The following is a 14777-nucleotide window of genomic DNA, read 5'->3' as shown; positions in this document are numbered from 1 at the left end:
AGGGAGGAGCAGGAACAGTGTTCATGCTGGTCATCACAAACAGAAAGTAAAAAAAAAAAATCATGGTGTACTGTTTAACAGCAAATCAACTTCAGAAAGGCTATTGTTTACATTTTAATCTCACTTTATACACAGCTGTTATCATGTTAGCTGGTGGTGTTCCTGTGATTTTGTGATCTCAGGATGTTCTTACTTTCCAGGCAACACGATTGGTTGATGTGTTTAGTCGCCAGGCGAAAGCTGAGGAAAATCGACCTAAAAACCAAAAAAATGTATGCCCCATTTTCGCTGCGTAACATTCGTGGTCTGTGTGAAAAGAATTTCCCCTCTGATAAGGTCTGATAACTGTTTTTACTTTTTTCTATTTCTGATTTGTTGTTTGTTTTTATTTTTTTGTGAAAGCACTTTGTGACCATGGGAAAAAAAGTGTGATAAAAATAAATATCAACAATATATTAATTATTTTGCAGACTCATTATCTGTGTTTGTGGCTTCAAAGATAATTGCAATACAAATAAATAGAGTTTATGTAGAAACATGTAGCTGCAGCTGCCGATTTAAACTGTTTATTCTGAACACTGTTTTGTTGTTTGGCCTCTGCTATAAATAAAAACGTGGTGCCCGTCGATCTTCCTTAAGAACCAAACAAGCAGAAGCCGTGGCCAAAGGCAAGCAATGCTTTTCAGTCGCCGCGTCTCAAGAGTGATTTCTGTTATTTACTGAGGCCTGAAGGTCAAAGCCGTATTGATCCTGGACAATCAGAGAAATGAGGGGTGGAAAATAAAAGAGATTTGAGATTGAAACAGCTTGAAAGCCTGAATATAAGTCAAACATTGAGACTGATTCATAATTTATTTGTAAAATAGACAATGTTTTTCTTACTTGATACTCTTTACTTTAAAGGGATAGTTCAACATGTTATAATCCCTTTAGGGCGCTTTCACACTGTCCTCGTTTGGTCCGCTTTAAACGGACCAGAGTTTGTTTCCTCAGATAGTCCGCTTCGTTTGGGCAGGTGTGAAAGCTCATATACCAAATTTACGTAGTGCATGACGTAGTGCATGACGTAGTGCATGACGTAGTGCATGACGTAGTGACGCAGCAACACCAACAACTCAACATCTCTCATCAGTCTCTGTCTTTTTCTCTGGTGTCCTCAGCACAGTTGCCGGGTTCACACCGGCTGCCGAAGCGCCGCGCCACATAAATCGTGTGCGAGCCGCCGCACTCCTGTTCTTATTTCTCCGTGCCAGTCGACAAGCGCTTCTGCCCCTCAGCTATGTGTAGCCTATGTGTGTGTAGGTGTGTGTGTGTGTGTGTGTGTGTGTGTGTGTGTTCCTCTCTTGCGCTCTGTTTAGATTAATAAACACAAATAGGCTACAAACGTACACACTTCGGATTTGTCAATCTTGGTATTTTATTTTGAAAATTGACCGGATTGTCTCGTGTTTCTTTGTGTGACTTTGATCTCGCGCACAAAATAGACCAGACGCCGAAACGATTGCTGCACGGCGCGAGCCGGCCACGGAGGATTGCGCCGATTCGGGTCTGATTTGAACTACACAATCTGTTAAAGGGACAACGAGGAGTTTCTATTCGGTTACAAAAAAGTCTCGCGTTAATGTGGATGAATCTTACCCACACTTGTTAATGGGCCCATTTTCGATAAATATATCGTTCTGTCTCTATCGTTATTTTGTTATTATTAGTGGTGGCGGAAATGCTGTTTGAGCCGACCAGCGTTTCCTTCGTGGCGAGTCATGAGAATAACGCAGCTGAATCGCCGTTTATGGTCGGAACTACGACGGTATGTGAACCTCTTTGAACCTCTGACTTTGATTATTGATGAATGAAAATATGAGTCCGTCTTGCGCCGGTCAAAGAATTTTACGGTGCGCGTGGAGGCTCATAAATGTAGTGTGAAAACGCTTCGCTTTTCCAAAACTCCTCGTTGTCCCTTTAACAAGGACGCTGAAAGGAAGCGGGCTCCGTTCCGCGGCGCTTCGGCGGTCGTACTGGGCTTGCTGAGCCATGTGCAATTGATAAATAAAACAAAAAGAAACAACATCCCAAAAACAGCCAACTTCACATAGCTACTGCTCCATGTTTACTGTTATCCAGCCGGTCTGCCAGTCAGCAGTGATTTCCCTTTCTACTTTGTCCAATCTACGAGCAGCTGTTTCAACCGACTGACTGTTGACTGTTGACGCTCAGAATGTTTGGTGGCTTGGTGCACAAGTTTGGTGCAGTTCAGAAATTGCAGTGTGAAAGCAGAACCGAACCAAGTGATAAATGCAACAATGTTGCAACTTTGAGCCCCCCAAGCGAACTGAGTCCACTTGGTTAAGTGTCAAAGCAACCTTAGTCTTAGCAGTAGGTTCGTTACCTATATTTGTCGGTGCAAGCTATTTTTAGAACGGTTACCGTATAGCTCTGAGCAGCTCACGGCTCTGCTCCGCCGTTTTAAAAATAGCTTGCACCCACAATTAAAGGTAACGAACCTACAGCTATGACTATAGAGATTATGGCAATGGGCCAATTTGCCAAAATGTTGAACTATCCCTTTAATGTGTTTGTATTGTAAAAATTTTCATTCCTCAAAAATAAATTGAAGCGATTAAAACAAATCAGTGGCAGTGATGTGATGTAATGTACAGTAATGTAATGAAATGTAATCTAATGTTCATCTGGATTAGATAAGACCTCCTGTTATTGTCATAGCGACAGGGCTATAATGACTGTGAAGCATTTAATCTGATCTCATTTTGTCTTATTACAGGACGACAGGATGCGAAGCTCTGTAGCAGAGCCATGATGACGACAGAGCTCTGTCTGGACACTGAGGTTTGAAATTTAACTCATGTCCTCTCAGGTCACTGGTTCGAATCCCACAGCAGCCGGTGTTTGTGTGTGTGTGTTTACATGCATGAACAGTGGCTGAGCTCCGGCTGTGGATGAATTCAGGTTGCGCTTGATCCTCTGAACTCTTCATGTCACTGTGAATAAACCGTTTAACAAAATGTTCCCGTTCACGCTGGAAAAAAAAAAAAAACCCTGTCTGGCAGAGAAAGGTTCGTTCTGCCAGCCGCCCTCAGTCGGAGGAGAGAGAATAATGATCCCAACAGTCACAGCAGTGGGTTTTCACAGGCTACAAGTTTGATGACTTCACAATAACCTTGTGTGAGTCTCAAGCTGCAGGAGGTGGAAAAGCAACACACGCAAAAAACAACACAAAACAAAACAAAACGTGTAAGAACTGATATTTTCCATGCAACCTGTCAGAAACAGTCTGGTACAATGAATATGCAACATCTGGCGGCGCGTCAGAGAGTTTTCATCGACTTTACTGTGAAAATATTAAATCCATTTTTCAGTATAATGTAATTCTATAGAAGAGCCATAATATTAAAGTAATAAAGTATCAACAAAGTGACATTAACAGCTTCACAAAGACAGAATCCATTACTGGGCTGCAGCTTTATATTACACAGGTGAAACCTAGTGGTCTGTTAACTAAATCTGATGTTATGCAGCACTGATGCATCACCCTGCTACATATAGTCACTTTACAATAAATTATTAATTGTTATGTAGCTTCCATGTATTTCTTTGTACATGATGATGTGATTAAACATCCACTAGGTGCTTTTAAATTGATTACAGTTTGGTAAAAACAGAACTTATATTGTGAATGTGAAACCAATTCAGCAATACTTTATGTTAAATATTTGAAAATTAAATTAAACATAGTATAATACATATATAATAAATACTATGTATATGAGATTTGTGTGTGTGAGAGAGAGAATAGTCCATTAATAAAGTTCATAATATCGATTCCCTGCTGAGCTCCCCACAGAGCACTGCAGGTGATTTTAATATTGAACTTACAGTATGTTGAACGCCTACAGCTTCACTAAACTGAGTACAGTGAACACATTTAATATTACTGTTAAATTGCTTAGAGACTCTGCTATTAACTTCAAAGATTCAAATGTAAATGTATGACAGAAAGAGCAGCAACTGATCAGTGGCTATGAGAAATGGGAAGTAGTTTCAGTTTTCTTTGGATAATTGTGATTTTTTTTTGTGCATTATCAATAGATGATACATTTGGAATCACAAAATAAAAGCACAGCGGGTTGCAGTTAAATTATGTATAATCAAGCCTCAGCGTCCTCACATGGATTAGCTATCATTGACAATGTTTCACTGCAGTGATTACTCAGTGCTTTTAAATCAATCATTTACATCTACTGCATATCAAATTACCAATAAAATATATGTATTTATATCCTGCATTAGCAGCATCAATGCAGTCCACCTTAAATGCTTCTTAGTTTAATTTTCATAACTCTCTCTTTTAATTGATGTTAGTTGAACTAGTTCAGGACATATTGAGGACAAAGTGTAAACGACATTAAAACAGTTTTAACACTGACAGAATGTGGTTTAATGAACATGTGATTTAAGTTACACAGCGAACAAGCACCTTCACTTCTTTGCATTCCGTGATCATCATATTACTGTACATGAACAAAGCAATTAAAGGTGAATGAGTATTTTAAAATAGCTGCATGTGCATGTTCAAACATTTAGATCAGGAAATACACTTGGGAAAGTCTGTGGTGAGGAACATGCATTTATTAAACAGCCCCAGGAATAAAGATGGAGCTAATGGAGGTGGTGCAGGTGAAGAAGGTGAAACTGCATGAACAGCTTTAGCTTTAGGTAACAAAATATGGAGGGACGTTAGGAGAGAGGCTAACAGGCTAATAGGCTAACTCTAACAGGGGCTGGATTACTAAAGATGGAGGTGTGTAAAAAAAAAAGAAAAAAAAAAAAAGCTTTGTTACCTGTGGAATAAAAAAAAGATTTAACATTCAAGCCTGCAACTAATTTTTTTTCAATTATTCTCTCAAAGTTGCAGATTGCAAACCGACTGAATGTCTCTCCATTTCCAAAAAGAGTAGGACAATTAATGGTTTCCTTCAGGTGATCAGCCGTCTCTGTAGCCATTGTTTGGCTTGTCTCCTCTGGGCTTCTGTAGTGCAACAGAAAAGGCTCAGTCCGAGCTAATGAAAACACAACGATCCCCAGTTTCAGGCGATTACACACTAATGAAAATATAATGATGAATAATGTAGTCTGTTTCTGCCAATAGAGCCCACCTCCTGTCTGGTCCTTTAAAAGGTCACATGAAATTCTGTCCGTAGGCCTTTTTTTTTTTTTTTTTTAGTTTCCAAAGCCCTTTTTGTGGTCTGACAAACACACAACAGCACAAAAGCACAAAATATGATGATTGCCTCAGGTCCTGTCAGATGAGTTGTGTCGGAAGATTTCAGGTTGGAAAATGGAAATGTAACTGTAGTGGCTTGGTGTTCACCTCTGCTTCAGGCTACGACCTCCAGGCGATGTTAATTACACACCTGAATCTCAAACTGAAGCTGGTCAGTTTGCATTGTGGGACGTGACAACAGGAAGAATGTGTGGAATAATAAATAACATTTTGGGTTCTGGTGCATCAGCTGCACCGAGGAGACTTTTTGTACGTTTTCTATGTTGTCGAACATTGTCTGTTGTTGGGAGGGGGGGAGTTGATGTCCCGCAACCCCACAACTGCGGCACGGTTCATAGTGTCAACACAACAGGCCGAAGAACGCCCCTTAGCTGTGGTATAGTGAGCGTATATACAGTATGACGGACTGGAGTGATATTGCTTTTATAAAACCGTTACCAATAACGGCAATATGACAGAGGAATACACAATCGATTTAACATTGTCAAAACACAGGCTACCTTTTAGTTTAACTTCCATTACTTGCCTGACGTGGGGTGATATGCTGTGATAAGGCTATAGAATAGTAGCTGTGGTATACACTCATTATATCACAGTTAACGACTCAGATTGCTGGATTTCACCTTTCCGTTTTATAAAGTGGTTATAATATGTCCTCCGAGCACATGGAGACGTCCACATCTTAGGGGCAGAGCTAGGGCAAAAGTTACAAAACCGGCCAGGTCTAGTTAGCAGTTCAAATGTTGTCACTTATCTATTCTCCCACTGAAGTTAGCATGCTAAGTTAACAGCTGTTGCAAAATATTTCCTTTAAAGGGACAACGAGGAGTTTTGGAAAAGCGAAGCGTTTTCACACTACATTTATGAGCCTCCGCGCGGTGAACTCGTACCAGATCGAACTGGTACCACTTCACGGTCGGAAAAATACGAGTTTCCTTGAACGCACCATAACAGTCCTCGTCCCTACGTCACCACATTCACGGCGTTCCTTGGCTGCACACACAGCCCTGCATGCCGTTCTCTCTCCTCATTGGATAAAAACTGTAGGATACGATAAATGTTTTCTCCTCGGCTCAGAGCAGAACAGAGGGACTGACAGACCCGTGATTCAGTCCAAACACTCTATGTAAGTGATTGCTGTCGGAAGATATAACTATTTAAGACTTATATTAACACAAATATATCACTTACTTCTGCTTTAACAAGTGTGGGTAGCGTAGATTCATCCACATTAACGTGAGACTTTTTTATAACCAAATAGAAACTCCTCGTTGTCCCTTTAAACTGTCCATCATGTCTACGAGTGTATTCAATACTAAAAAATCTGTGAGAAATTCCTTCTCAGATAGTTATTACAGCGACTAAAATGCTTCTATTTCATAAGAAACACCAACACTCTGTTCAACATCTGCAGAGATCAGTGAAATTCAGTGGAAGATTTTCCTAATATTTTGGAGTGAATCATTTCAAATGTAGGTACAACAACAATGAAAACCAATGCTTCAGAAATTCAAGGCTCAACACTCACACTGCTGGGTAATGTAATGACACTTTTTTATTGTCGAGATTTATTACGCTGGTCCTCAAAACGATTTGTTCTGAAATGAACTACAGCTCTGTTCAGCTCAACACGAGTTGGTGCAGGACAGAGAAATGCAGCATCGATGCGCATGTAGCTGCTGGTTTTTTAATCTTAGATGCAAACTGCACAACCTGCAAGGAAAAACAACTGCATGGCAGAGAAAGAGGGAGTTAGACAGAGGTTAGTGGTTTCCTCTTTCTTTGTGCAGCCTCATTTCCCATGACATGGCCTTTTTTAATGGATTTTCTCATCTATGTGTGTGAGGTAATATGATATGTACTCATCTGAGTGTGACTTGCACCACATGGGACGGGCGACTGATGGAGAGGTCGCTCATGTGAAAACATAACCTGATTTCTTTTCCATCACTGCGATCCTTCCTGTTCCTTCCTTTGTTTCATTCGGGGCTCAGCTCGGTGTCAGCAACATTATGACATCCTCACTATGTTTGTGGCTTTTCTTTGCAGCCATGTGTGTATATTACTATCATATCATTTTCTATAGGATCTTGGAAATAAATCTGCAGCTGTATTCCAGGATATAGTGCATAGGCTATAGTACATTTGACAAAATATGTTGGAGATGTTGTGGAAAAAGGATGAAAAAAAGGTTCTGTAAATGAGATTTAAAGACAGGTATATCAGCAAATAACTGTTTTCTATTATAATCTGAGTTTCTATAGAGAAATTCAATATATCTACAGCACTTTGGACTATGTTGTACAATCATGGCACCGCTGCACTTTTTTTTTTTAGATAATACCCCATTTCTCCCTGAAAATCATCGCAACTACAAATGTTTTGGTATTCAGAAGTGTATTTCTTAGGTTGCTATGGAACAACACAAAAAACTGAGGGAAAAAAGTAAAATCTGACATTTTACGCACACAACTCCAAAAACGAAATGGAGAATGTCATTGGCACCTTTTCAAAAATGAAAGAAATTATTAGATTTGAAGCATGTGATGCACCTTTAATTTATATTTTAACTTACCTGTTACAATGAACAGAAATCACACTCGTGTCCTTCTCTTGCCCGTTCTAGGAGGAGCTCTGTGGCCAACTTGGATGCGTGGCCACATAAAGAAGGTGCCACTTTCAAATAGTTGACATTAGGACGTTGATTGTATTCAGACACAATCAGGAAATGCTCCGAAGGCTAGACCGTCCCATTTACCAATGGTTGATGCGGGCGATGAAAGGGGCCTCCAAGTTGTTGCCTCGAAGTCGTTGCTTCCTTAGACCACGTAGGCTGGGTCCTCTGAAGGAACAAGCCCCTGAGTTGGGACACATGCCATAACTTACAGTGACATGCAAAAGTTTGGGCACCCCTGGTCAAAATATTGTTGATGTGAAAAGTTAAGCAAGTGGAAGATTAACTGATCTGCAAACGGCAGAAAGTTAAACATGAAACACTCTTTTTCAATATTTTAAGCAGCATCAGTGTATCATTTTTGTTTTGTGAAAAAGGGAAACAAAGCAGCAGCCTGCAAAAGAATGGGAAACCCAGGAGACTTGAGCTCTCAGATGACTTTGACCAAGGTATCAGACACTGTAATAGTTTCCAGAGGGGGGGCTACCAGGTACTAACTATGCAGGGTGCTCAAACCTTTGCAGCAGGTTGTTTTCCTTTTCTGTCATTTTGAAAATGTAAAGGATGGAAAAAAAGTAATCTGTAACTTTATGCCTTTGGAGATCATTTCACTATCCACTTGCTGAACTGTTAACAGTTTTGACCAGGGGTTCCCAAACCTTTGCATACCACTGTATGTGGAGAAAATCAGCTTCGTACTTCTCCCCTCACAGCACACAGGTAACTTTTTCCTGTTCAAATTAGCAGTCCTTGACACTGTCTGACTGACATGTATAACATTTAAAGTCCCCCTCCCGCGACCCTTTTTGGTTATTTTAAAACATTCTCTGTGGTCTTTAAATTGTGATTATGAAGTTTTTAGCCAAAATCACAAAACCTGTGCTATTTCCCAGGGCTCTGCTTCTGCACAGCACCAGCAGCTCATTAGCAATGCACCTCTGGAGGGTGGGCGGAGACTGCTCTGCACCCGCCCAGCCCCCCCCCCCCCCCACTGACAGCAGGACATTGTACAATTACCGATTCAGCGCGTTTAGCATAAAACTGCACATTGGGATTCAATCCCAGCCTTGCTCACGGTGCAAGCTGCTCTACCAGGTGAGCTATACCTGTAATACCTTGACCGCTACACCGAGCTGTCAAGCCTTTCACCTCTGAGCCAGATGCAGAGCGGGGCGGGAGCTTGTAGCACTAGTGCCCTCCCCTGGAGCTGTGACACGTCAGCTCCAGTCTCCCTGAAACGGCCAGTTTGCGTCTGCCATTGGTTCACAGCAATTTGAAGGCAGAAAAACTCAGAAATGCAATTTTGCACTTCCTTCCTAACACAAGAAAAATGCCACAGGAACATGTGAAAAGCACGAAAAACACTTTTTTCATGGGAGGAGGTCTTTAATACGAAACCAAATACATCATCAAACCATTACCGTGGTACGAAGCCAGAGGCGACCACTATTAACTTCTCCCACTCGTTCGATCATTTGGCCGGTGTTCATTTCCCGTCTCTGGCCACATTATTCTGCAGCTGGCCTGTATGAATCTAATCTCTTTGTGAGCTGCATTAGAGACTTAAATGTCTGTTTCTTCTCTGTGTGTATAAGTGTGTGTGTTACACTCTGACTCACCCTTTCTGATGAAGGCATAATTGAGTCCATTCGAGGCTTTTAGGCGACTCGGATTCAGCCGCAATGCCTGCAGACAACTGTGTAATATTACATTAGCCTGAGAGCTGCAGCCGCCGACTCCGCAGGTAGTATTTGCATAATAATAATAACGCTTAGCTTTTGTTGACCTACTCTCAGAGAACAAATGTGTGGGGGTTTACGGGGCTTCAGCACAACTCAGTGTTGTGCAAGTTGTCAACCGATTGTCTCCTGAGGTCGGTGAGAAGAACAGGACAGAGGATGTGTTAATGCAGGAAAATCCGGGTGCGTTTGTTTGGTCTTATCTCACAGAGACAATCGTACCATCTTGATAGAAAAGCCTGAGGATTTACACCTTTTGGACGAGGTCAAGAGGTCAGAGTTTGGTAAATATAAATGTTGGTCTTCAGCTCAGTTCAGTAGCAAAAAGAAACAACTGCTCACAATCCTAAAAACCTTTAGTTTTGTGAAAAGAATGTTTCATGTTGGACACATATTGAGATGCAGAACGAGAATCTGGACCAGACCGACCGGATCATTTCTGTTCAGACTTCACAAAATACCCCAACCTTTCTACATCACGTCCTCCAATAGCTGTGGCTCCTGAATAACAGGTTTCAAACTTACAACAGAAAATAAAATCTGTTTCATTTTTCATCATTTGTGAAAGAACTTACTTGACGACAACATATTTAATTGTCACAATGCAAGATTCATAAAGTATGCAGATATTTCAAGACTTCAGCTCCTTTTTTGGGGGGGTTTGGTTTGTGGTTTAGCCTACAGATCGATGCTGAAATATTGGTATTTCCAATTCCAAATGTTTCTGTTCTAGGAACGATTCTGGCACAAACTGGCTCAAGGTGTATGACACAGAAGGACACAAGTCAGCTTTCAGAGTGCCAATGAGAGATGTTGTAAAGTAAATCATATAAATATTTAGAAGCATCATCAGTAGTGAATGTAGTGTACAGAAACACCAAAACAACACAGAACCTGTACTAGAGAGATAGAGAGAGTATATGTATTGTATACCTAGACAGAGGCCTAGCCAGGTGTCAGCCAGTCACCCTAATAAACCCTCCTCAACTGCAAGCTTCCTGCAGAAGTGACTACCTGCATAAAAGTGAGCAGAAAGCGGGGAGGGGTCGTGACAATTCTCACATTTAAAAATTGAAACCAGGACATCCTTGAAAAAGAGATTGTTAAATCTCAATGGATCCTTCCTGGATAAATAAAGTTTTTCCAGTTTAGTTTTTTTCCACAGTGCCACTAGACCATATTGAGCTTTTCTACAAAGTATTGGTATTGTATTGCTAACATATCTGTATTGGCAACACCAGCCTGCAGCCAGAAAGCAAAACTGTGGTATGGTACAAAGTGAAGGAGATACTGATACTAAATATGATAATAAATATAGCAACAAACACTACATCCTGTCCAGAGTTGATATTCTTCCAGTATATGATTTTATATTTATATCACTTTAGCTTATATGTCACGTCTACGTGATTTGCACACAACCACCTCTGAACTAAAGCACAGAAACAGAAACAGTGCAGGTAGCGCAGAGGAGTGAAGTGCAGAGTCTCTACAGGAAGTAACATACAGGCTATAAATATTCATCATGTTTTGAAGATACTTCATTACGGTATTCATCACCATGGGAACCCACTTATTTAGCAGAACTGCCTGGTGGAGGCAAAACACTAAAAATCTTTTTTACACATTTACACACTCTGTAATGAAACTGGATATTTGCTCTGCTTTGTTTAAATGTGCTCAACCTTTCCATGAATGTAGGGGGGGGAAAGCTTTTCATAAAAAAAGATGGTCTCTATATCAACACAAGTGGATTTCTAAAAAGCAGCTCTTGGATAGTTGAGGATAAAATCCCCATTGTTTTCGGGTTGTTATGGTTTTAGCTGCAGGAACATCTGCTATGCATGTCACAAAGAAGGGATCAGTGAAATCCATATTGAGTTTCCACCCTGTCTACATCTCTATCTGATATCCTTGTGTCTGCAGCATCACGATTTAAAGTCGACATCTGCTCCGTGCAGTTCATGAGTCATAAGTTTACAAGGTGAAACTCACAGAACTCCTTCGACTTTGAGCAACAAGCTACTGTAACTCTGCAGTGTCTCAGGATCAAAGAGGCCGAAGCTGTCGGGAACAACAGATTGTTGCAGCTCATTACGTGCATCATATGGAAACCAGGGTCAAGAGTTTACAAAAGGGACTGCAGGTGACAAACTTGGATTTAAGAGGGCAACACGCCTTCCCTGTTTATTCCGGACTTTCAGTCGTTTGATCTCAACCAAATTTACAGGTGTGAAAGCACCCCTGGACCCTGGTCCGGACCAAAGACCAGAAATTTGGTCCAACCAAAAGAGGCGGTCTCGGTCCAGACTAAACTAAACCATGGTTTGGACTTCTGCAGTGTGAAAGATTTTTTTCTTTTTTGCTATGGCTTGGACATCTTCTCTTTTCCTTCCAGTGAAGATAAAGCCTGAGCGTGACAAAGATGTTCATCCGGGGTAACACTAATAATAATAATAATAATAATAATAATAATAATAAATTTTATTTAGAAAGCGCCTTTCACGCCACTCAAGGACACTTTACAGCAGTTAAAATCATCAAAAACACAGAATAAATCATCAATAAATAATACCAAAACAAAACACACAGCACGGAATAGACAACATTAAAAAGCACAAAATAAACAACAATAAACACATCAGTAAGAATGAATAATGAAGAGAGCAAATAAATAAAACTGTGCAGAATAAAAGGGAAGTGTTAGGGTGAGGGGTGGTGGGGTGGATAGGCAATTTGAAACAGGTGGGTTTTGATTTTTGTTTTGAAAAGAGGGAGAGAGTCAATGTTACGGATGTGAGATGGTAAAGAATTCCAGAGTCGGGGAGCAGAGCGACTGAAAGCTCTGCTCCCCATGGTGCTGAGGAGAGCAGGGGGGACAGTGAGGTGGAGAGAGGAGGAAGATCTGAGGGAGCGTGCTGGAGTGGCAATGTGGAGAAGATCAGACAAGTATGGAGGGGCAAGGTTGTGGATAGCTTTGAAAGTATACAGAAGGATTTTGAATTGGATTCGTAATGTGACCGGGAGCCAGTGAAGTTGCTGTAGGATGGGAGTGATATGGTGGGAAGAAGGGGTTTTGGTGATGACACGTGCAGCAGAGTTTTGAACCAGTTGAAGCTTATGGAGAGACTTGTGAGGGAGACCAAAGAGGAGCGAGTTGCAATAATCAAGACGGGAGGTGACGAGGCTGTGGACAAGGATGGAGGCGGTGTTGGGAGTGAGGGAGGGACGGAGTCGATTGATATTACGTAAATGAAAGTAGGCAGCCCGAGTGGTGTTATTGATGTGAGATTTGAATGATAGAGTGCTGTCAAGGATGACACCCAGACTCTTAACCTGAGGGGAGGGGGAAACTGAGGAACTGTCGATAAGAAGGGGGAAACGGTCAATTTTGGATAGTGTAGATTTGGTGCCAACTAGAAGGATTTCTGTTTTATCACTGTTTAATTTGAGGAAGTTGGAAGTGAACCAGGATTTGATTTCGGTTAAGCAGGTGATGAGGGAAGAGGGTGGGAGTGCGGAGTTTGGTTTACTGGAAAGGTAGAGCTGGGTGTCATCCGCGTAGCAGTGGTAATGGATGTTATATTTACGGAAGATGGTGCCAAGGGGGAGGAGATAAGTGATGAAGAGAAGGGGCCCCAGGACAGAGCCCTGGGGCACACCTGTAGTGACTGGGGAGGGGTCAGACTTAAATGATTTGAGCTGGATGAACTGAGTGCGGCCTGAGAGATAGGAGTGGAACCAGTGAAGGGGGGTGTGGGTGATGCCGATGGAGGAGAGTCTATGAAGGAGGATGGGGTGGGAAATGGTGTCAAAAGCTGCACTTAGGTCGAGGAGGATGAGGATGGAAAGTGAACCGGAATCAGCTGCAGTGAGAAGATCGTTGGTGATTTTTATGAGTGCAGTTTCGGTGCTGTGGCGGGGGCGGAAACCAGATTGAAAAGGGTCATAGAGGGAGTTTTGAGTTAAGTGGGTGTGTAATTGGGTGGCGACTATTTTTTCAAGGACTCTCTAATAAGTTCACACTATTAAGCATTACTTAAGCATTAATAAATACTGAAGGTATCATTTATAACGTATGAATAGTCATTAGTATGTAGTTTATAAATACAGTTAGTGCTTATCAGTGATGAGTAAAACAGTTTTAACTGTGTTTATAAACTACATACTAATGAGTATCCATGTGTTATAAATTATACGTTCAGTATTTAATGCTTAATAGTGTGTACTTATTATAGTGTAATATGAAGTGTTACCTTCATCCAAATTCGAATTAGGCTCCATACTGGGGATGGCGTTGATGCTGCTGGTAGCACCACAACGGCTACTTTTCTAATGAGCTAATTTAAGGAGAGCTTTGGTGACACAACTACACTACGTCATATGCACTCGTCAGTATGTCATAAAATGTTCTTTGGTCTTCTCCCATTAATGCAGAGAGAAACCAGAACCAACCGGATCAAATGGAGACAATGAAGCAAAAACACCTTGGTTCAGACATTCAGATGTGAAAACCCCCAATGTGACAAAGTCCCACAATCCTTCAGTGCTGCAGCTCCAACAACAGACTTCACAGACACATGTTAGTTTGAACATCATTCATCCAGGACTGAACGCTGCCTCTGTTTGAATTAACACACTCTTGCTTCATAGGAAGGAGGTGTGTGTTGTACACAATGAACTACAATGAGTTTGTGGTAATGAAGGAAACTTGTCACCCAGTACAGTAGTAAGGCTTTACTAATGTGTTTTTAATAGTTTGTTGACAACAATGGAGCTCTGTGGCTCAGAGAAATAAGACATATCAGACTTTGGCTACACAAACAAGACTTGTTTTGTTTGTTGACAATATAGAAATACTGTCTATAAAATTGAATAGGAAACTGTATTCATCCCTTTTGCAGAAGAATAAATTAACATAGATGTGACCTGGTTGGTCAAGGACACACAGATGATATTCATAACTTGTTTTCGGCAACAAGGGAAGAGGAACCTCAAGTATTGAGAGCAACTTATTATATATACGGACACAATCTCACAAATAAAAAGAGAGTTCATTCAGGTA

Source organism: Trachurus japonicus, chromosome 10, assembly GCF_045865225.1.
Source record: "Trachurus japonicus isolate A0001 chromosome 10, Traja_1.0".
In the NCBI taxonomy this organism is placed as follows: Eukaryota; Metazoa; Chordata; class Actinopteri; order Carangiformes; family Carangidae; genus Trachurus; species Trachurus japonicus.
This window is presented reverse-complemented; position numbering follows the sequence as displayed.